The sequence below is a fragment of the Hemitrygon akajei genome, unplaced genomic scaffold (assembly GCF_048418815.1).
Source record: "Hemitrygon akajei unplaced genomic scaffold, sHemAka1.3 Scf000073, whole genome shotgun sequence".
In the NCBI taxonomy this organism is placed as follows: Eukaryota; Metazoa; Chordata; class Chondrichthyes; order Myliobatiformes; family Dasyatidae; genus Hemitrygon; species Hemitrygon akajei.
Window position 1 is genome coordinate 1,478,714 of NW_027331959.1, and position 21,514 is coordinate 1,500,227.

Genomic DNA, 21,514 nt, shown 5'->3' on the forward strand with positions numbered 1-21,514 from the left:
TACCAGGATATTGCCTGGATTAGAGGGCATGAGCTATAACGAGAGGCTGCACAAACTTGTGTTGTTTTCTCTAGAGCGGCGCTGGCTGGGGTGAGACTAGATGGACGTTTACAAGGTTACGAGAGGAATAAATAGAGTGGACAGACGATATATTTTTCCTGGTGGTTGAAATGTCTAATACATTTAGGGTGAGAGGAGATGTGAGTGGCAAGTTTGCTTCTGTCCACGGAGTAATGGGTAGCTGGAATAACTGCCCGGGAGAGGGGGGGTCACGTGATCCACTTTGCCCCTCCCATTTAACCGCAGATGGGCAGCATATGTGCGTTGCTTCCGAGGCCCCGCCCTCCGGATGATGCACCAATCACTTTGCGCATGCTCACAGTCTCCAGGCGGGTTGCGTTCTGCGGATTCGGGATCACTGTCTGCGGGCCGAAGATATCACTTTCCCATCGGTGAGTATTGAGACCGATCCCGAGCGGGAGATCCGATGTTGGCCGTGAGCCCCGAACTGAGGGCCAATTACTCATTTAGTACCCAGTTATCTGGGCTCGTCAGAAATGTATCGACTTCACTGAATCTGCATTGAGCGATCCAAACCAGGAGCCCAGGCTGTCTATTTCCGTAGAACTGAAAGGGGAGTCCAGCCAACAGGTCACGTGAGGCTATGTGCCGCAGATATGCCCCGTCCCCCGCTTTGTGACGCACGATCACGTCGTGTGTTGCTAACAAGGTTTGCAAGAATTATCTCAGAAATGATCGGCTTTATGTATGAGGAGCATTTGATGATTCTGGACCTGTGCTCAATGGAGTTCAGACGGGGGTGAAAGGGGAGGGGTTGGTTAAGTAAACCTACCGAATGCTGAAAAGCCTGGATACAGTGGACATGGAGAGGATGTTTCCATTAGACAGAGAATCTGTGATCTGATAGCACTGTCTCAGAATAAAGATGCTTCCCTTTAAAATTGAGGTGAGAAAAATTTCTTCAGCCAAAGGATGTCTGATTTGTGGAATTTGTTGCTGTAGAGGGTGGTCGAGGCTGCCATTTGGGTACGTTTATGACAGAGATTAATATATTGATGATTGCTAAGTCGCTTCAGGGTTACAGGAGGAAGGCAGGAATATGGTGTTGGAATAAAAATCAGCCATGGTTGAGTGGTGGGGCAGACCAGATGGATCGAATCACCTAATTCTGTTCCTGTGTCTTATGTCTTACCATACTGAATGATGGCTCCTTCTTCTCCCATATCGTTTTGTGACGTGTGAGGGACAATAAAAGATTGTTTACTGAGATCATTATATTTGCCTTCAACATTTAAATTTCAGTGAGTTTTCTTCTTAGTAACATTAAGCAGAAATATTTTGTTCTTTCTATTGTTAACGTGCTTCATTATTTTTCATGTTAAAGTTAGACCTGCGGTGAGAGATTTATCGGAAGAAAAACCTCAACTGGAAGCAAACCACAACTGAAGACAGTGGAACATCAACAAGTGAACCAGCCCGAGGATTGAGAGCATCAACTGGAGAGAACCCATCTGACTCAGAGAATCCAGTGATTCAGTCAGGAGAAAGTTTGGTGAGTCTCATTTACTCAAACACTGGTCCTTTAGAGATTACATACCTGTACAAAGGAAGGAAGGAAATAGTTGGAAGTGAGACTGAATGTGCCCAGAGGAACCAGTTATGCCTCTGTCAGATCCAGTTGCAATCACTCTAGGTCTGGTAATATGTTTCCAGCAGCCCAGTCCTTTAAAACCACTCCCATTCTGTCAAAGTCGAATCCGGATAAAGTCACTCAGAGACCGTATAAATACAAACTCTTTATTCCAAGCACCCGGGGCTTATTCAGTTAGTCACTCAAACAGGAAGAGTCTATGACTGTTACTGCCCAATCCACTAACTGACTAACAATTCCCCTTACACCACAGATATATCTGTCCAGATACCCACCACACAAGGCAGGCTGGAGCCAAAGTTATTTACTACATGACAGCCCCTAAAGACAAAATAATCATAATGGCTTACACACAGAGAACTGACTGAAGCTGTCCTATCTCTACACGTGAGTGCACAAGGAGATGAGCATCCTGGAACCCGAGCTAGCTTCCATCAAGAAGAAATAGGGCTCAGCATGGCTTAGCACATCTGGTGCTCATCAGCAGTTTCTTTCAGAAAAGCAGGCTGCTATTGTTTAACCAAGTGTTAACCCTTTTGCATACTTTATCATTCCCTCCTTTTGATCATTACATGATCAACAAAGCAGTAGTTTTTTTTACAGAGAAAGCAACTGAGTACAGCATTGACTTATCAGTAGGAAGAAACAGTGTACAACAGTTATTATTACAATGATATGCACAACTATTAGGCCATAATGCAATATCATGCCCCATATATTAACAAACAGGCCTTCAAAGACCACCATTTCGAACCTTCAGTGAACCCGTGTAAATCCTGCTCTACTTTCTTGATGCTGTCAATCTCCTTGGCAGTGTGCTCGGAGAGAGATGTAATGTTAGACTGATCAGGGATATAGGTGCAGCATTCTGTTTCAATAATAACACAGATTCCCCCTTTCTCAGCGAGGATAAAATCTAAAGCCATACGATTCTGTACGACTGTTTGCCGGATTGCAATCATTTCAGTGGATATTTCTGTTACTTGGGCCTGCGTTTCTGTCAGGGTCTCTGCAGTATTGTGGCCAGCTCAAGTGCTGTAGCCAAATTGATAATCTCTGGTGAATTCCTGGCTACTCCATAGGAGAGAAAAGTGATCATCCAAAATCGCTCAGTCTCAGTTATTCCTCTCCGCTGCTGGGCACCTGCAAGTATGGCCAGGTTGCATGTTTCCCAGTCTAGGAAGTTCCGTTTGGTGGGAGCCTGAGATACCATCCCTCAGAACACTGACAGCCACATTCATCGCTGATAATACCACAGTCCCTCACCTCACTTCCCCGGGTGTTATTTGTGAAAGCCCAGGCTGAGAGTTCCTCACTCTGGTTGAGCGGGATTACTGACATTGGAATCATAGTTTTACTATGCTGCGGAATTTCAGCACAAACCTAGCAGGCCCCTAGTTCTACCTGTTTGGCATCGGTGTGACAGACAAAGGTGTTAACATGGGTGCCCCCCGGATGCTGGGGTGAGCCCTGTCAAAGACATAAGCATGAATACCACTATCAGACAATACATTTTCCTTTAGTCCAAGAGTCATTCTACATGATTGCAGACTGTTCAGTGTATCCAACGAGATTGCCCCTTCAGTTTCACAGCCGTGGAGTTGTCAGTAACACCTGATATGGTTGTCTCCACCGAGATCCGAGTTTCCCACAATCCCAGTTCTTGATCCGAACAATATTCCCAGGTTCTTGGGTGGGATAGTCACTCCTCTCTGCGGGGTAGTTCTCTTCCTTGTAAGCCTGTCATACCTGTGTATGTAATGCTTGGAGAATTTTGGTTATTTCCCATCTCTTCCCCAAGAGTATGAATTTTGAATTTTGCTGGTAGACTTTCTGGCAACAATGGTATACAAGGTCTTGGTTCCCAGGGTGTCCTCATGATGATTTCAGCTGGTGACAACACTGTTTTCCCCTGTGGGGTAACCCGCATGTGGAATAGGGCTAATGGTAGGTCCTTCGACCAAGTGAGTCCAGTAACCACCGTTAGTTTGGCCAATTTACTCTTCAGAATGCCATTGACTCTTTCCACTATGCCAGCAGTCCATGGGTGGTGTGTACAGTGGAATTATTGCCTCATAGTTAGTTTGTTACATACCTCTTTGTTCACTGTCACCACAATATGTGGGCCATTGTCAGAGCTCAGCATCTCTGGCAGGCCGTACCTGGGAGTTATTTCCTGTAATAATACCTTCACAACAGTCATAGCTGTATTGGTGGTAGCTGGAATAGCTTCAAACCATCTACTAAACACATCTATAATATCTAAGCAGTATCAATAGCAATGTACTCTAGGCAATTCAATAAAATCAACTTGTAGACAGGAAAAAGGTCCATCTGTCAAGGGAGTCATACCCAGTGTGCTGGTTACCAACCATTCCCTCCTTTCCCAGGTGTGTACAGTTCTGTATATAATCGACCAATATTGGTAAAAACTGTGTAGGAACACAAACCTGTCCCGCTGGGGTGATCCAAAAACCTCGGTCGGGGTCTTTCTGGCACCTCACCTGGAACTACAGTTTGCGCTCCTCATCAGAGGCGTCCCGCTGAAGTACGTACCTCCCACATGTCTGGCAAACTCGTTCTGCTTAAGTCACGGAGGATTGCTTGATGGGAACCCGAGGAGACTACAACTACTGAGGACTGTGCCACACTTTTCGCTGTCTGATCTGGTAAAGCATTGCCTTTAGTGACCCAGTCCGACTGGCGGGTGTGGGCCGCACATTAATAATAGTCAAAACTCGAGGTAGCTGTAGAGCGGTGAGTAAGTTGTTTATAAAGGTGGCATTACTAATGGGGTGGCCAAAGCAAGTCAGGAACCCCCCTGTTCCCAGAGAGCCCCGTAGTCATGTACAGCTCCAAATGCATAATGGGAGTCTGTGTGAACGTTCGCACTTTTATCTGTTGCTAGGATACAGGCACAAGTCAGAGCAAATGGCTCAGCCTCCTGGGTGGAGACAGCTGCTTCAAAAGAGGCCTGCTCAATTACTTCACTGTCCGTCACTATCACATAGTCAGAATATTGTTTTCCTGCTGGATCCACAAAAGAACTTCATATCCTCATAAAACATTTACTCAGGCTTGAGGGCGTATTGCGGAATGGATGGGAGAATCTTTCACAGTGATCCAGATGGGGGGCAGTTGGTGCGGCCGTCTTCATGGCCTGAGGTTGCCCAGAGACGGGGTACAACGTCTAGGGTTCAGTCAATATTGATAGAGTGTTTTACAAGATGTCCTGACTTCACCTCAGACTCCTTCCAGTATTGGAGTTGTCCTGCGACCAAGTTTTGCCAGTCTCCCTCGTTGCTAGAGGCTTGTTTCATCAGGGTGTAGGCAAGGAACCCCAGGGTCTTTGGTTTGAACCCGGGGCAAACCCTGACGGTAGTATGGGGAACAACCAGTCCTGTCTGTCACCAAAGGAAATCTGGAACTTTGGCCAGTAATGCACTGCCCTCTTTTCCTTTAACCTCTCCAATCACCATTACTGGGAACTTCTGTCCCTCGAGGGGGGCATAATACTGGCTTTCCTCAGTTGAGCACCCCGGAGGGTCATAGCACAGAGTCACATGAGGGTCGGCCGCTGGCAGAAGGGGTTCAAACGCAGTGGAGTCCAGATTAAGTGCCCACCACTGGGGGGGGTGTCAGTAACTGGGGAAGCTGTCGGTTGTTCACTAGTCCCAGGGTGACACCCTTGTCCACGCAGAGAATCTCGACTTCCAACGGACAGAGCAAGTCTCTCTCTGCTAGATTACACCCCAACTGGTGGTGACTGTAAATAAAACCTCACACTGGTTCCCCTAGAATTCCACCTGCAGTGGCTGGGTACGTGGATACGTACATTCCATTCATTCAAACCCAAACAGAGTGATTGTGGCGTCTGATAGCTGTTTTCTCTTTTCCGATACTATTTCCTGATCGAGAGTGGTTGTGATTGCCCCATATCAATCATAAACGGAACAGGAATTCCAGCAACTTGCAATATTACACTGGGCTCTTCCTGAGGGGTGGTACTCACGGTAGGAAGCATCATTGATTGTCAATTTCTATACAGGTTGTTATCCCCACCTGTCCCTTGGTAGGTTTTTGTTTCTATTTCTTATCCCCAGATACAGCACACAATGTCAGGTCCCAATAATATGTCAAAGCTCTTCGCATTCGATTTCGATCATTGTCAGGCCAATCCATATTATTTGTTTTAATCATGTTGGCTATCTTAGTTGCTAAGCATTGGAGCAGTAAGGTGTTAAACTGGGGAACGGATTCCCATCATTAAAGACTCAGTCTCCTGCGAAAGTGCCGTAGCAGGCCACAAATCACTCCCAATAGTCTGGTCCCGATTCCCCAGGCTTAGGTTTGCATTTAAGTACTTCAGTGATGTTTACAGGTTTCTGGAAAGCCCTTTCCAAGGCTTGGATGATCTGGTCTGTCTATTCATTCTCATTCTGGATTCCCACCTGTAACTCCTGATAGGTTTGGTATCTCAATCCTGCCTTCCATTTCCGCCCCTCAACAGCTGAGAGAATCATGTAGCAGAGACTGAATAAATCTTGCAGGGTCGCATTAAACATTTGGATAGTACTGCGGACACACTGAGCAAACTGTACTGGTTTTTCTTTTCTACCTGGGACCTGATTCATGATCATTATCATTTCTTGAGGCTTCCAGGGTGCATACACAGGAATCACTAAGGGCTGTCCCTCCTCCTGCTGCTGGTGGACTGGACAGCATTCGGGTGGGCAATTGCCTTTAGAACCATAGAACATTACAGCACAGAAACAGGCCTTTTGGCCCTTCTTGGCTGTGCCAAACCATTTTTCTGCCTAGTCCCACTTACCCGCACCTGGGCCATATCCCTCCAAACCCCTCTCTTCCATATACTGTTATGATACCAGCCCCCTCCTTTGTGAGAATTGCAAGAGCCCTAGTGAAAGGGGGGTCAATGACCCGAGAGAGAGAGCAAGAGAGAGAGAGAGACAGGCTGAATGGACACAGGAAATGGAAAGACAGCGACGTGCTGGATACCACATTCCACTGGGACAAAAGCTGGCGACTGTGGCATTGTTCTCAGGAGACACCTGGGAACTGCAGACGTGCCAACTCGCAGGGACATTGTAAAGCCCTCGGGCAAAGTGGGCTGGTTGAGAGAGAGATTGCATCACCTGCAACCTGATTGACACCTGAGATCCCGTGAGGCAGTATAAAGAAGGGTCTGAAAGAGGACGACCCTCAGACGCACCAAGGAGACACCAAGAAGCACGATACCGCTTCCCGTGGGAACGGGAAGCCATTTTGAAGTAAGCCACGTGCGTTAAATTCCGAATGCGGGGTTTGTGGCTGGAACCAACGGAAGATCGCTTTTAACTAACAACGGGGAAGATCGCTCCCCTGATTCCACGGATGTTTTTGGGCAAGTTTTTCCGTTTTATCTCTCTCTCTCTCCAACACGTGAAACCAAAAGGGAAAAGCCTGCAGACTTCAGAGTGACTCTTTATATTTCCAATTGGACTCAGTATTATATACCCTAGACAACGAAAGAGATTATTTCTAAGTGATTATTAATGTACCTGCGTTTTAGATTGAGTATTGACGCATTTTATCTGAATGTTTGTATTAACCTTAATTTTTGTGCCCCTTTATTAATAAAACTTTTGAAAATAGTACCATTGGACTTCAACTGACATATCTATCTTTGCTGGTAAGTGAAACCAGTTACTGGTTTCATAACAATACCTACCCAAGATTCTCTTAAATGTCAAAAGTGAGCCCGCATTCACCACTTCTTCTGGCAGCTCATTCCACACTCCCACAACTCCCTGAATGAAGAAGCCCCCCACTGATGTTCCCTTTAAACTTTTCCCCCTTCACCCATGACCTCTAGTTTTTTTCCCCCTGGCCTCAGTGGCAAAAGCCTGCTTGCATTCACTCTATCTATACCCATCATAATTTTATACATCTCTATCAAATCACCGCTCATTCCCCTATGCTCCAGGGAATAAAGTCCTAACCTATTCAACCTTTCTCTGTAACTCGGTTTCTCAAGTCCCAGCAACATCCTTGTAAACCTTCTCTGCACTCTTTCCATCTTATTAATACCCCTCCTGTAATTAGGTGACCAAAACTGCACACAATACTCCAAATTCTGTCTCACCAATGTCTTATACAACTTCACCATTACATTCCAACTCTTATACTCAATACTTTGATTTATAAAGGCCAATGTACCTAAAGCTCTCTTTACAACTTGTGATGCCACTTTTAGGGAATTATGTATCTGTACTCCCGGATCCCTCTGTTCTACTGCACTCCTCAGTGTCCTACCATTTACCTTGTATGTTTTACCTTGGTTTGACCTTCCGAAGTGCAATACATCACACTTGTCCGCATTAAACTCCATCTGCCATTTTTCAGCCCATTCCTCCAACTAGTCCAAATCCCTCTGCAAGCTTTGAAAACCTTCCTCACTGTCAACTACACCTCCAATTTTTGTATCATCGGCAAATTTGCTGATCCAATTTGCCACATTATCATCCAGATCATTGATATAGATAACAAATAGCAATGGACCCAGCAATGATCCCTCTGGCACACCACTAGTCACAGGCCACCACTCAGAGTAGCAATCCTCCACTACCACTCTCTCGCTTCTTCCATTGAGCCAATGTCTTTGTGGAGCAATTACCTCTGGGGTTCTATTGGATCCTTCCCTCCCTGTCTCGGAATAATCGTAGGTATTCCCTTTCTGAATCTCATGGTATAGGGACCTCCCCCTTCCCTGCCACCACTGTTTTACCCGAGTGGTCACCGTATCTGAGTACTGGGAGGATTGGGGTTCGGGAGCACTGGGTGCACTCGGCTCCTGGTGAGGTGTTGGGGGGGGAGTACCTTGGGTGCCCACACCTCATCACAGTCACTGTCCTGTAACAGGGTTGGTATGCCAGACATGGGTTTGGGATCTCTTGTTTCCCTATCAGTTCGAACTTCAGACTGACATTCCTGCCATTCTCTCCTATCTAGGCTAGACTCAGTTTGCTTATGTTGTTTTCCCTGCTCTTGTTTTCTTCGTCTATCCACCCTTTCACGTACCGCTTTTAGCATCTCCCAAACTTTGGCGTTCCTCCTGCTGTACGTACCCTTTGTCACATGCATTATTCCTCCAACTTGCTAATAATGTACCGTTCCACTTTGCATCTGCCTTATCCTTCCATTCCCTTTCCAACAATTTCCACTTCTTTCCACAGTTTTTTTCCATATCAAATTTACTGCTTGTTCTCATGAGGTAATATCCCTGGTTCCCCCACAGTGGCCAGATTTTGTCCCCCAATTTCTTATTCAGTGCTGCACTCAACATGCGCAAATCTTTTTCCTTGTCTGGAAAACTCTCACACATTGTGTAGGGCTGCTCCCGGCCCACTCATATCAATCGACTGCAATTGACCCATGTTCTCTAAGTAATTTACCCGGTACAAAGCCTCCTGCTTAATTAACAAACAGATACATTTACCCAGCTGACACCTCCTGTCCATTTAATAAATTTACCCGGCTGGCACTTCATGCTCATTTAATAAATTTACCCGGCACGTCTGCCTCCTGTCTACTTAGTGAAATTTACCTGGAATCGCCTCCTGCCCACTTAGTAAAATTTTGCCTCCCTTATACGAGTCTCCCAACAGATTCTTTCCTGATCCCGTCAAGGTATACGATTAGCCTTGGGTGAGGGACCGTACCCTGAAAGGAACAAACAGAGAGCGACGAAAGATAAAATAACTATTGAGTGCCCAGTCAGTCTCCACCGTCCCCAGAGTGGTCCAGCCGCTTACTCAGCCAGTCTGCTTGGCACTCCCTATATTGGGATCCTGTTCGAGACGCTAAACGTTAAAGTGGAATCTGAATAAAACTTGGGAGACCAGGTTCTTATCGTCACCACGGTTTATTGCGCATTCTCCTGCAGGAGTTTGAGACCCAGTTGTCAAAGGGAAGGCACGTAAGCACTGCCACCATCTGACAAGTGGACTGACTCAGTCAGGTTACAGCCGTGTATTTATACATGAACCCAGACATTTATATATAGTAAGCCCCAGACTTTACTATTGCAAAACTTAATTACATAGATAAGAGAGTTTGCTAAACGAAGGTTTTAATTACAGGTGGATGTACTGTTCAGTCCTTATCAGTTATTCCCATTGCAAGGCCCTGACTTAATTACAGACAGATGTTCATTCCTGTCCTTATCAGCGAGTTCTCCTCCCTTCACTCAAATGAGGGTACAATGTATAATGTTATCAGCTAATGAGGGTGCAATGCATAATGTTATCAGCTCTCAGTGTGTCTCTCTGCAAGCCACAGAGAACTGGTAATGAGCCTGTCTTAGCAAACCACTGAACACAAAGTTGACTTCAGTTCAAAAATTCCTGTTCAGTCCCAAATATTCTTTTAGCCAGAGCTTACATAGGGTCAAAATGTTTTTTTATGTATGTATCCTTAATTCCTCAGGAGGTTTCATGGGAAATATTTATGTCCAATATAGAAACTGGTGTTACCTATGTGTATTGTGGTGATGCAAAAGTTGCTGGAAAATTTACAAATGGGAAGAAGTGGAGTGATATTTGAAACTCTGACTTTTTAAACCATAATTTAGCAAACAAACCACTTACGGACAATATGCAAGACCTTTGGTGAGAAAATCCTTCATTGACCTACAAGTATCTGGGAGTACAGTTAGACGAGAAGCTAGACTAGACTGCCAACACAGATGCCTTGTGCAGGAAGGCACAGAGTCGACTGTACTTCCTTAGAAGGTTGGCGTCATTCAATGTCTGTAGTGAGATGCTGAAGATGTTCTATAGGTCAGTTGTGGAGAGCGCCCTCTTCTTTGTGGTGGCATGTTGGGGAGGCAGCATTAAGAAGAGGGACGCCTCACGTCTTAATAAGCTGGTAAGGAAGGCGGGCTCTGTCGTGGGCAAAGTACTGGAGAGTATAACATCGGTAGCAGAGCGAAGGGCGCTGAGTAGGCTACGGTCAATTATGGAAAACCCTGAAAATCCTCTACATAGCACCATCCAGAGACAGAGAAGCAGTTTCAGCGACAGGTTGCTATCGATGCAATGCTCCTCAGACAGGATGAAGAGATCAATACTCCCCAATGCCATTCGGCTTTACAATTCAACCGCCAGGAGTAAGATATGTTAAAGTGCCGGGGTTAGGACTCAATGTATTAAGTAAACTACTTAAGAACTTTTTAAAAGCTATTATTAATGCTTTTTGAGAGAGTGATTTAGATGCATATCATATTTTTACTGAGTTAAGTATTGTATGTAATTAGTTTTGCTATAACAAGTGTATGGGACATTGTAAATAATGTTGAATTTCCCCATGGGGATGAATAAAGTATCTATCTATCTATCTTTCTATCTACAGGCCTGCTATATAGTGTGAGAGAGCAGATGAACTCGATCGAACCCAGAGGAGATCAAAGTTCTTATTGACAGTGATTTGCTAGCTGTTAAAATGAATACCTCACTATATAAAAATCACTATGCACATTTTGTCACTGGGTAAAAAAATGCACAGTACAAGATTTATGTACACACCGGTCATTACAAATTAGAGGGGACATTGGTGGGAAGGTGGGGAGACCTCCAGTGTCCCTGATGCCCTCACCTACAAGATGTACATCCAGCTGCAGCTTGTAACCCTGCACCTTAAGGAGTTGGAACTTGAAATGGATGAATTCTGGATCAGCTGGGAGTCTGTTATATACATGAGGGGTAGGAATCTTTACGTTACATCTCAATCTAAATGTGCAATGTGTAAGTTATAGTAATTTCTAATAAATAGTTTGTACATAGGATAGTCAATATAGCAGAAATGCAATTCCATCAGCATGAATTAATCAGTCTGATGGCCTGGTAGAAGATGATGTCCCGAAGCCTATTAGTCCTTTTGCTGTGGGACCGTTTCCTGGATGGTAGCAGCAGGAACAGTTTGTGGTTGTGATGTATTGGGTCCCCAATATCCTTTGGGCCCCTTATAAACACCTGTCTCTGTAAATGCCCTAAATCATGGGAAGTTCACATCTACAGATGCGCTGGTCTGTCTGCACCACTCTCTGCAGGTTCCTGAGATTGAGGGAAGTACAGTTCACATACCAGGCAGTGATGCAGCCAGTCAGGATGCTCTCAATTGTCTCCCTGTAGAATGCTCTTAAGATTTGGGCCCATACCAAATGTCTTCAATGATCTGAGGTGAAAAAGGGGCTCCTGTGCTCTTTTCACAACACGGCCGGTATGTACAGACCATGTGAGATCCTTGTTGATGTTTCTGCTGAGGATCTTAAAGCTGTTCACCCTCTCAACCCCAGATCCATTGATATCTTGATGTCAATATGGGTTAGCCTGTCTCCAATCCTCCTGTTGTCCACAATCAGCTCCTTTGTTTTTGTGCCAATGAGGGAGAGTTTGTTTTCTTGACACCAGTCAGATGTTATTCATACCTCAGATAGAGTCAGTGATCAAATGGTTGAGCATGGTGTGATGAAAGTGCTGAGCTGTGTATATCCCAATGCAAGAAGCATCGTAGGAAAGCCAGATGAGCTCAGGACAGGGAATTATGGTATTGTAGCCATTACTGGGACTTAGTTGCACCCAACAGTCTGAGGGATTTAGAGGAACAAATTTGTAGAGAGATTGCAGACCATGCCAAGAAACAAAGGTTGATTCAGTAAATGATTTTAACTTTCCATATATTGACTGGGACTCCCATACTGTAAAAGACTAGATACAGCAGAGTTTGTCAAATGTGCCCTTAATCAGTACGTAGAATTCCCGATGTAGAAGTGTGCAATAAGCTGTTAGGAAGTGATCCAGGGCTGGTGACAGAAATTAGTGATCATAATCCATGAAATTCAAAGTAAAGGTGGAAAAAGAGAGCTCTGGACCACGGGTTGAGATTCTGAATTGGAGAAAGGTCAATTTTGATGGTATCAGAAAGGATCTGACAAGTGTGGTTTGGGACAGGCTGTTTTCTGGCAAAGGAGTACTTGGTAACTGGAAGGCCTTCAGAAGTGAAATTCTGATGGTGTAGAGCTTGCATGTGCCTGATAAAATAAAGGTTGCATGGTAACTGGTGCAGGGAACCTGGGTTTTTAAGAGATATTGAGGCAACGGATATTTTGTTCCTCTAAATGCCTCAGACTGTTGGGTGCTACCAAGACTCATTAATGACTACAATATCATAATCCCATGCCCTGAGCTCATCTGGCTTTTTTTTAGTCATCTTCTGTTGGTTTCTAAAAGCTTCCATATAGGTTTTGCTCTATATTTTGCCCTCTCTTTGGCTTTGGCTTCTCAGTTTAGCTACAGTTTTGTCCTCCTGCCTGTCCAATGCTTCCACTCCCAGGAATCCATGCAGCTCAGTGGGAACAGGGAATGGAGACACTTAAATGGAGCCAGGTCACAGATTGTACATGGCAGAAGTGCCCCATTCTTGTAGAGATAGGAAGAGCATCAGAGAATTTGAGGGTCATTCCAGATACCAGCTCTGTGTCCTGTTAGAAGATGATTTCTGTCTCCAGCTTGGGTTGAACTTCATTGTAACAGTTTAATGCCAGATGACACCTTGATAACCCAAGTGTTCTCACTGCAATGATGCCCTTCACCCATTGATGGATTTTGTAAATTGTTTTACAGGTTAAAAATGATGAAGACCTTTTCTACGGGAATCTCGAACACAACACACCAGTTTTGTTGTCTCTGTCCAGATATTTAAGAAGTGGAGCAAGGGATTCACTGGATCATCCTTCCTGCTCAGACTGTGGGAAGGGATTCACTTGCTCATCACAACTGAAGGGACATCAGCGAGTTCACACTGGGACAAGGCCATTCACCTGTTCTGTGTGTGAGAAGACATTCAGAAAGTCTTCCCACCTGTGGACACACCAGTTAATTCACATTGGGAAGAGGATGGCCGCCTGCTGAATTTGTGGGGAAGGATTCACTTGGTCATCTGACCTAATGGCTCACCAGCAAATTCACACCAGGGAGTGGCCGTTCACCTGCTCAGACTGTGGGAAGGGATTCACTTGCTCATCTCAACTGAAGGTACATCAGAGAGTTCACACTGGAGAGAGGGCGTTCACCTGCTCAGACTGTGGGAAGAAATTCAGTTGCTCATCTCAATTGAAGGTACATCAACGAGTTCACACCGGGGAGAGGCCGTTCAGCTGCTCAGACTGTGGGATGGGATTCATTTGCTCATCTAATTTGAAGGTACACCAATCAGTTCACACTGGAGAGAGGCCTTTCACCTGCTCAGACTGTGGGAACGGGTTCACTCAGTCATCTAAACTGAAGATACATCAGAGAGTTCACTCTGGAGAGAGGCCATTCACCTGCTCAGACTGTGGGAAGGGATTCACTCAGTCATCTCAACTGAAGGTACATCAGCGAGTTCACACTAGAGAGAGGCCGTTCAGCTGCTCAGACTGTGGGATGGGATTCATTTGCTCATCTAATTTGAAGGTACACCAATCAGTTCACACTGGAGAGAGGCCTTTCACCTGCTCAGACTGTGGGAAGGGATTCACTCAGTCATCTAAACTGAAGATACATCAGAGAGTTCACACTGGAGAGAGGCCATTCACCTGCTCAGACTGTGGGAAGGGATTCACTCAGTCATCTCAACTGAAGGTACATCAGCGAGTTCACACTGGAGAGAGGCCATTCACCTGCTCAGACTGCGGGAAGGGATTCACTCAGTCATCTCAACTGAAGGTACATCAGCGAGTTCACACTGGAGAGAGGCCGTTCAGCTGCTCAGACTGTGGGATGGGATTCATTTGCTCATCTAATTTGAAGGTACACCAATCAGTTCACACTGGAGAGAGGCCATTCACCTGCTCAGACTGTGGGAAGGGATTCACTCGGTCATCTCAAGTGAAGATACATCAGAGAGTTCACTCTGGAGAGAGGCCATTCACCTGCTCAGACTGTGGGAAGGGATTCGCTCGGTCATCTAAACTGAAGATACATCAGAGAGTTCACTCTGGAGAGAGGCCATTCACCTGCTCGGACTGTGGGAAGGGATTCACTCAGTCATCTCAACTGAAGGTACATCAGCGAGTTCACTCTGGGGAGAGGCCATTCACCTGCTCAGAGTGTGGGAAAGGATTCACTCGGTCATCCAACCTACAAGCGCACCAGTCAGTTCACACTGGGGAGAAGCCGTTCACCTGTTCAGAGTGTGGGAAAGGATTCACTCAGTCATCCCACCTGCAAGCGCACCTGTCAGTTCACACTGGGGAGAGACCGTACACCTGCTTAGACTGTGGGAAGGGATTCGCTTCATCATCTCAACTGCAGAGACACCAGCGAGTTCACATTGGGTAGAGGCCTTTCTCCTGCTGTGAATGTGGAAAGGGATTCACTCAGTCATCTAACCTTATGTAACTCTCACTTCACCTAGCAGCTTAATATAGGGGGTGTTCATGCCACCCCCCCCCCCCCCCCCCCAGCATGGCCAAACTAAAGAAATCTCGTTTGGGTGGATGCTGCGTGATGTGTCCCCTGTTTCAAATCAGTACCCCGAAATAACAAACAGTACACAGTATGTCATTAAAGGACTGAGCTCTATAATTCTTACTTTCACTATAGGGTTAGTAAAGAAAAAATAAGGGCCCATTTTCTCCATTTGTGTCTTCTCATTTGTCCCAGCAAGCGACCGTGAAAATCTCTCTTCCAGACTCAATGAAAGAACATTTCTCTCATTGGATAGCATCGCACACCACAACCCTGTTATCTCTGCTACAGAGAAACCATTACCTCAGCAGTGAAACATTACAGAGAGGCCATTACATTAGCAGTGAAACCTTGCAGCATGTTACACTTGTGACACACTACCGGGTTCACACTGGGAGAAAGTTTCAATGAGCTGCATGCTGGATATTTGTCCATCACCATTGCTGAATGCAATTTCGACAGTGACTGTCGGTGCTGAACTCTGCAATTATTGCTGCTGCTCACCACACCCAGTTCTGCACCCTGGTCACTGGGCATGGGAGGAGTTTCTTCTGCTGTACATTCACTTTTAATGGGACTGGATCAGTGACAAATAAATCAGTTCTATTTTAAACTGTCTCCGGTATTTAGTGAATTTACAACACACCTAGTGTACAGTAGAGAGTTAACTCATGCTGGCTGGATCCTGCCAGTGATACTGTTTGCGACAGTCCTTTTACATCTTCCCTTGTTGTTCATCTCTCACTCTCCCTGTGGGGGGGGGGGGGTTCCAGTCACTACTCTGTGGGTGAAGAGGTTTCCCTTGAATTTTCTGCAGATTGAGGAAGTCGAGCTGACTGCAGTTCTGTCTGAGATGTTCTTCGCCCCTCAAATCTCTGGGCTGAGGAAGAATGACATTAGTTGTTAACCTCCCTATTCAGGGCTCATTTCCACATTATTTGTCATTTTCCCTGCTTCTGAAGGGTTGTTAGAAAACACCACTGTCCTCCAAACACTGAAAGCTGAATGGGAAACCATTAGTTTGATGTTCAATGGAGCAGGGTCAGAAACCAGAGGTGGGTCCACACAGGGCATTGTTTGAGGCTCTGAACGATGGTCGGCGTAAGAACGTATGATGAGGAGAAGGGAATCAGCAACAGGGTGTGGCAACGAATGACAGAGTAGCAACATTTCGAAGCTGATTGACAGAGAAAATCATTCAGTTATCTGACTGATGACACAAACAATTCCTGTTGTGAGGTGCTGCACTGGCCGAGGAACGTGTGTGTGTTGGGAATGCTTTTGTCTATTGAGGGAGTTGTTCCTGCTTGTTTATCCTGTAATATTGTATCCAGATGGTTATTATAGATTGTCCTATTTGGTATAATGTATTGATTATCATATAATTTGTAAGATTTTGACTCTAAAAGTGGATCAGGCTTGAACTTACGGTGCCTCGATGAAGTGATGGAGGGCATTCATGCGTTTGTATTTTAAAGCAAGGTTTTGGTGAATCATATTTGCCACTGATTGTACCTTTGTAATTAATCAGATTGAATTAAACTGCTGTAGGGTCCTGAAATGTGTTGGATTGTGTCTGATTTCTTTTGGCATTTTCTACACAGACAGACATACTTGATTGATCCCGAGGGAAATGGGGTTTCGTTACAGTCATATCAACGGAGTGTAAAAATTACTTACTGCCTTATTGTTTGTATTTCATGTACTTTCGATTTTTTCTTTCCTTTTGTTAACCACATTGATGTGTATTTCTGCAAGGGACCCCTTGTCAGGTGATTTTTGACAGGTCGTGACCATTGCATCTGTTATCTCTTCAGCAGCCTCTCTCAGGTGTTACGAATCCCTCGGTTTCGTTTGCTGTGGACTGTCACTTTAAGAAAGTTCCTGAGTGAGGCGGGACTAACAGTGACGTCAGCCGGCAGCTTTCTCAGCTCAGATAGAGAGAGCGAGATAGAGATTTAGAGAGAGCGATACATATAGATAGATATGAGACACACACACACAGTCGGAACGAGGGAGACAGAACAGCTACTCTCGTAGTCTGAGTAAGACTTTTATTTAAGAACTGCCAGGGCAAGGTTTGCTCCAGAATGTGTGTCTGTCACTTCGTATAATCCAAAGGAGTAGATTTAGGAATGTAATGTGGGACCACTTGAAGTTAACCCTTACCTGGATATGTTATGTGGTACTCACTTGAAGACGACATTCGTCTGATATATCTAAGTGGATTTTGGATCGATTCAACGAACAAAATCTTCGACGACAGTTTGCGTTTACCTGTGGAATTCGACATAATTGCCTTCTCTCTACAATTACCCTGGACTACAAGTATCTCTCTCTGATCATTTATTCCTCCGATTACTGAACTTTCCTACGTTACCATCTCCAGACTCTAAGCCTTGATCCCCCAGGCTCGATAGTTTAGGAGTTATATTTACCCATATTTATACGCATAACACTGTTAACTTTTGTTTAATTTGTTTAACTTAAAATATTATAAGTAGTTACTAATAAAGATAATGGTTTTAACATCAAAACCAGACTCCGGTGTAAACTGTATTGCTGCTGATTTGTTTCTAAAACGTTACACAGGACTCTATGATGTACTTCTTCTGGTCCAGCTGTCTTATCCACTTTAAGAACCTGAGTTTGCCTCGCACGTTTTCCTTTGTAATAACAATGACATTCACTCCTGCTCCCTGACACTCACGGATCTCTGGCACACTGCTGTGGCTTCCACAGAGAAGACAGATGCAAAGTACCTATCAAGTTCATCTACCATCTCTTCCCCATTTCCACCTCATGAGCATAATTTTCCAGAGGTCCAAAATAAACTATCACCTCCCTTTCGCATTTTTTATAATGGTGTATATTATTGTCTAGTTTGCTGCGATATTTCACCTTTCCCCTTCATATAGCTTTTTGCAGTTTCCTGTTGTTGGATTTTCAAAGCTACCCAATTATCTAACTTCCTACTCACTTCTGCTACCTGAAAAGCACTTTCCTTGGCTTTTATACAGTCCATAACTTCCTTTGTCAGCCACGGTAGCCTAGCCCCGCCGTTTGTGAACTACTACTGCGGGAGATTATGACCTATTCTGTACATTATGAACTATTCCCAGAAACGTCAGCCACTTCTGCTTTGACATCATCCCCACCAGTATCCTTCTCAAATCCACCTGGGGAATAACCTCTCTCATGCCTCTGTAATTCCCTTTATTCCATTGTGATACTATGCATGTGACGTATGCTTCTCCCTTAGAAACTGCAGCAGGAATTCAATCATTATGATCACTGCCTTCTGATGGTTCCTTTACATTAACCTCCTTAACAAGATCTGGGTTATTACACAACACCCAATCTAAGATAGCAGTTCCCCGAGTAGGCTCAACCATCAGCTGCTCTAAAAATCCATTTCGTAAGCATTCAATACATTCCCTCTGTTGTGATCTCACACCAATCTGACTTTCCCAATTCTCCTGCAGATTGAAGCCACCCACTGCTTTTACAAAGGAGAGAACGTGTTTTGGAAGCTGAAAAGCCTGAAAGTGAACACACCAGGGTGCGGAAAGAGGTAGCTGAAGAGATTGTGAAGGCATTAAAGTCATAGAATACTACAGCACAGAAAAATTTTGTCCGTCCTAAAGCATTAATCTGCTGAGTTCCAACAACTTCCACCTGGACCATAGCCCTCCATATACTTCTCATCCATGAACATAAGCAAACTTCTCTTAAAGTTTGAAATCGTCCCTGTCACTTGCTCTGGCAGCTCGCTGCACACTCTCCCCGACTCTGAATGAAGAAGCTCCCCCTAAGCTTTCTTTTAAAGTAGTGAGTAATGATCTATCACGAATCACTAGATTTTGGAACGGTTCTGGCAAACTGGAAAGTTGCAAATATCACTCCACTCTTTAAGAAGTGAGGGAGGGCAGAAGAAAGAAAATTGTAGGACAGTTAGTCTGACCTCAGTGGTCAGGAAGATGTTAGAGTGTATTAAGGGTGAGTGTTTTTGGGTACTGTAATTGGGGATGCATGAAGAAATAGGCCAAAGTCAGCAGGATTCCTTTAGAGAAAATAGTGTCTGACAAATCAATTGGAATACTTTGAGGAAATAACAGGCAAGATAGATAAAGCAGAAGCAACGGATGTTTTTAGCTTGGATTTTCAGATGATCTTTAACAAGGTACCCCATTCAAGGCTTATTGAGAATGTAAGCAGGCATGGGATCCAAGAGGACATTGCTTTCTGGATCCAGAAGTGGTTTCCCCACGGAAGGCAAAGAGTGGTTGTAGTTGGGTCATATTCTGCATGGAGGTCGGTCACCAGTGGAGCGCCTCAGGGATCTGCTCTCGGACCCCAACTCTTCGTGATGTTTATAAATAACATGGATGATGAAGTGGAGGGATAGGTTAGTAAATTTGCTGGTAACACAAAAGTTGGGGATGTTCTGGATAGTGTGGATGGCTGTCAAAGGTTACAGCGGGATATTGATAGGCTGCAAAACTGGGCTGAGAAGTGGCAAATGGAGTTCAGCCCAGAAATGTGTGAGGTGGTTCATTTTGGTAGGTCAAATATGATGGCAGAATATAGCAATAATGGTAGGACTCATGGCAGTGTGGAGGATCAGAGGAATCTTGGGGGTCCGAGTCCATTGGACACTCAAAGCTGCTATGCAGGTTGACTCTGTGATTAAGAAGGCATATGGTGCATTGGCCTTCCGTGGGATTTAGTTTCAGCGCCGATTGGAAATGTTGCAGGTATACAGGGCCCTGGTCAGACCCCACTTGGAGTAATTTGCTAAATTCTGGTTGCCTCACTACAGGCATGCTTCTGGCATGGTCCCGGAGGACAGGAAGATTGCAAATGACAATCGACTATTTGAGAAGGGAGGAAGGCAAAGGAAAGCAAATTATAGTCCAGTTAGCCTAACCTCATGCTGGGGAATTGTTTGAGTCTATTATTAGAGATGAGGTTTTGGGGTACTCGGAGACTAATGATAAAATAAGTCAAAGCCAGCATAGCTTCTGTACAGGGAAATCTTGCCTGACAAATCTGTTAGAGTTCTTCGAGGAAGTCATACGCATGATGGACAACCGAGAGGCAGTGGATATCATTTACTTGGGTTTTCAGAAGGCATCTGATAAGGTGTCACACACGAGACTGTTTAACAGGATAAAAATCAGAAGAAATACTGGCATGGATAGGAAGAATGGCTGACAGCAAGAGGGAGCGAGTGGGAATTAAAGGAGCCTTTTCTGGTTGGCTAGCAGTGACTAGTGGTCTTCATGGGGCAGTAATCGGTCCGCTGCTTTTCACATTATTTGTCACTGATTTGGATAATGGAATTGCTGGCTTTGTGGCAAGGTTTGCGGGTGATTCAAAGATAGGTGGAGGCGTTATTACTGCTGGGGAAGCAATGCGACTGCAGCAGGACAGACAAATGTGAAGAATGGGCAAAAACTGAGAGAGGGGGAGTAGTGAAGGAAGAAACTTCTTGGGATATAATGACAGACAGACAGGCATACTTTATTGATCCCAAGGGAAATTGGGTTTCGTTACAGTCACACCAACCAAGAATAGTGTAGAAATATATCAATATAAAACCATAAATAATTAAATGATAGTAAGTAAATTATGCCAAGTGGAAATTAGTCCAGGACCAGCCCATTGGCTCAGGGTGTCTGACCCTCCGAGGGAGGAGTTGTAAAGTTTGATGGCCACAGGCAGGAATGACTTCCTATGACGCTCAGTGTTACATCTCGGTGGAATGAGTCTCTGCCTGAATGTACTCCTGTGCCTAACCGGTACATTATGGAGTGGATGGGAGTCATTGTCCAAGATGGCATGCAACTTGGACAGCATCCTCTTTTCAGACATCAACGTCAGAGTGTCCAGTTCCACCCCCACAGCACCACTGGCCTTACGAATGAGTTTGTTGATTTTGTTGGTGTCTGCTACCCTCAGCCTGCTGCCCCAGCACACAACAGCAAACATGATAGCACTGGCCAACACAGACTCGTAGAACATCCTCAGCATCGTCCAGCAGATGTTAAAGGACTTCAGTCTCCTCATGATATAGAGACGGCTCTGACCCTTCTTGTAGACAGCCTCAGTGTTCTTTGATCAGTCCAGTTTATTTTCAATTCATATCCCCAGGTCCACACTGACCCCTTGGATGGAAACGGCCTTAGCCCTCCTCAGGTCCACCGCCAGCTCCTTAGTCTTTTTCACATTAAGCTGCAGATGATTCTGCTCACACCATGTGACAAAGTTTCCCACTGTAGCCCTGTACTCAGCCTCATCTCCCTTGCTGATGCATCCAACTATGGCAGAG

At 45.0% G+C, this 21,514-nt stretch overlaps 1 long non-coding RNA gene across 1 annotated transcript; it reads left to right on the top strand.

The window, feature by feature from the left end:
• Window positions 1-377: 377 nt before the first annotated feature.
• Window positions 378-13,506, top strand: LOC140722273 (uncharacterized). Its single transcript, XR_012097572.1, has 4 exons — window positions 378-452; window positions 1,406-1,573; window positions 11,084-11,433; window positions 13,354-13,506. It is a non-coding gene; the product is annotated as an uncharacterized lncRNA (long non-coding RNA).
• The last annotated feature ends 8,008 nt before the right edge of the window (window positions 13,507-21,514 follow it).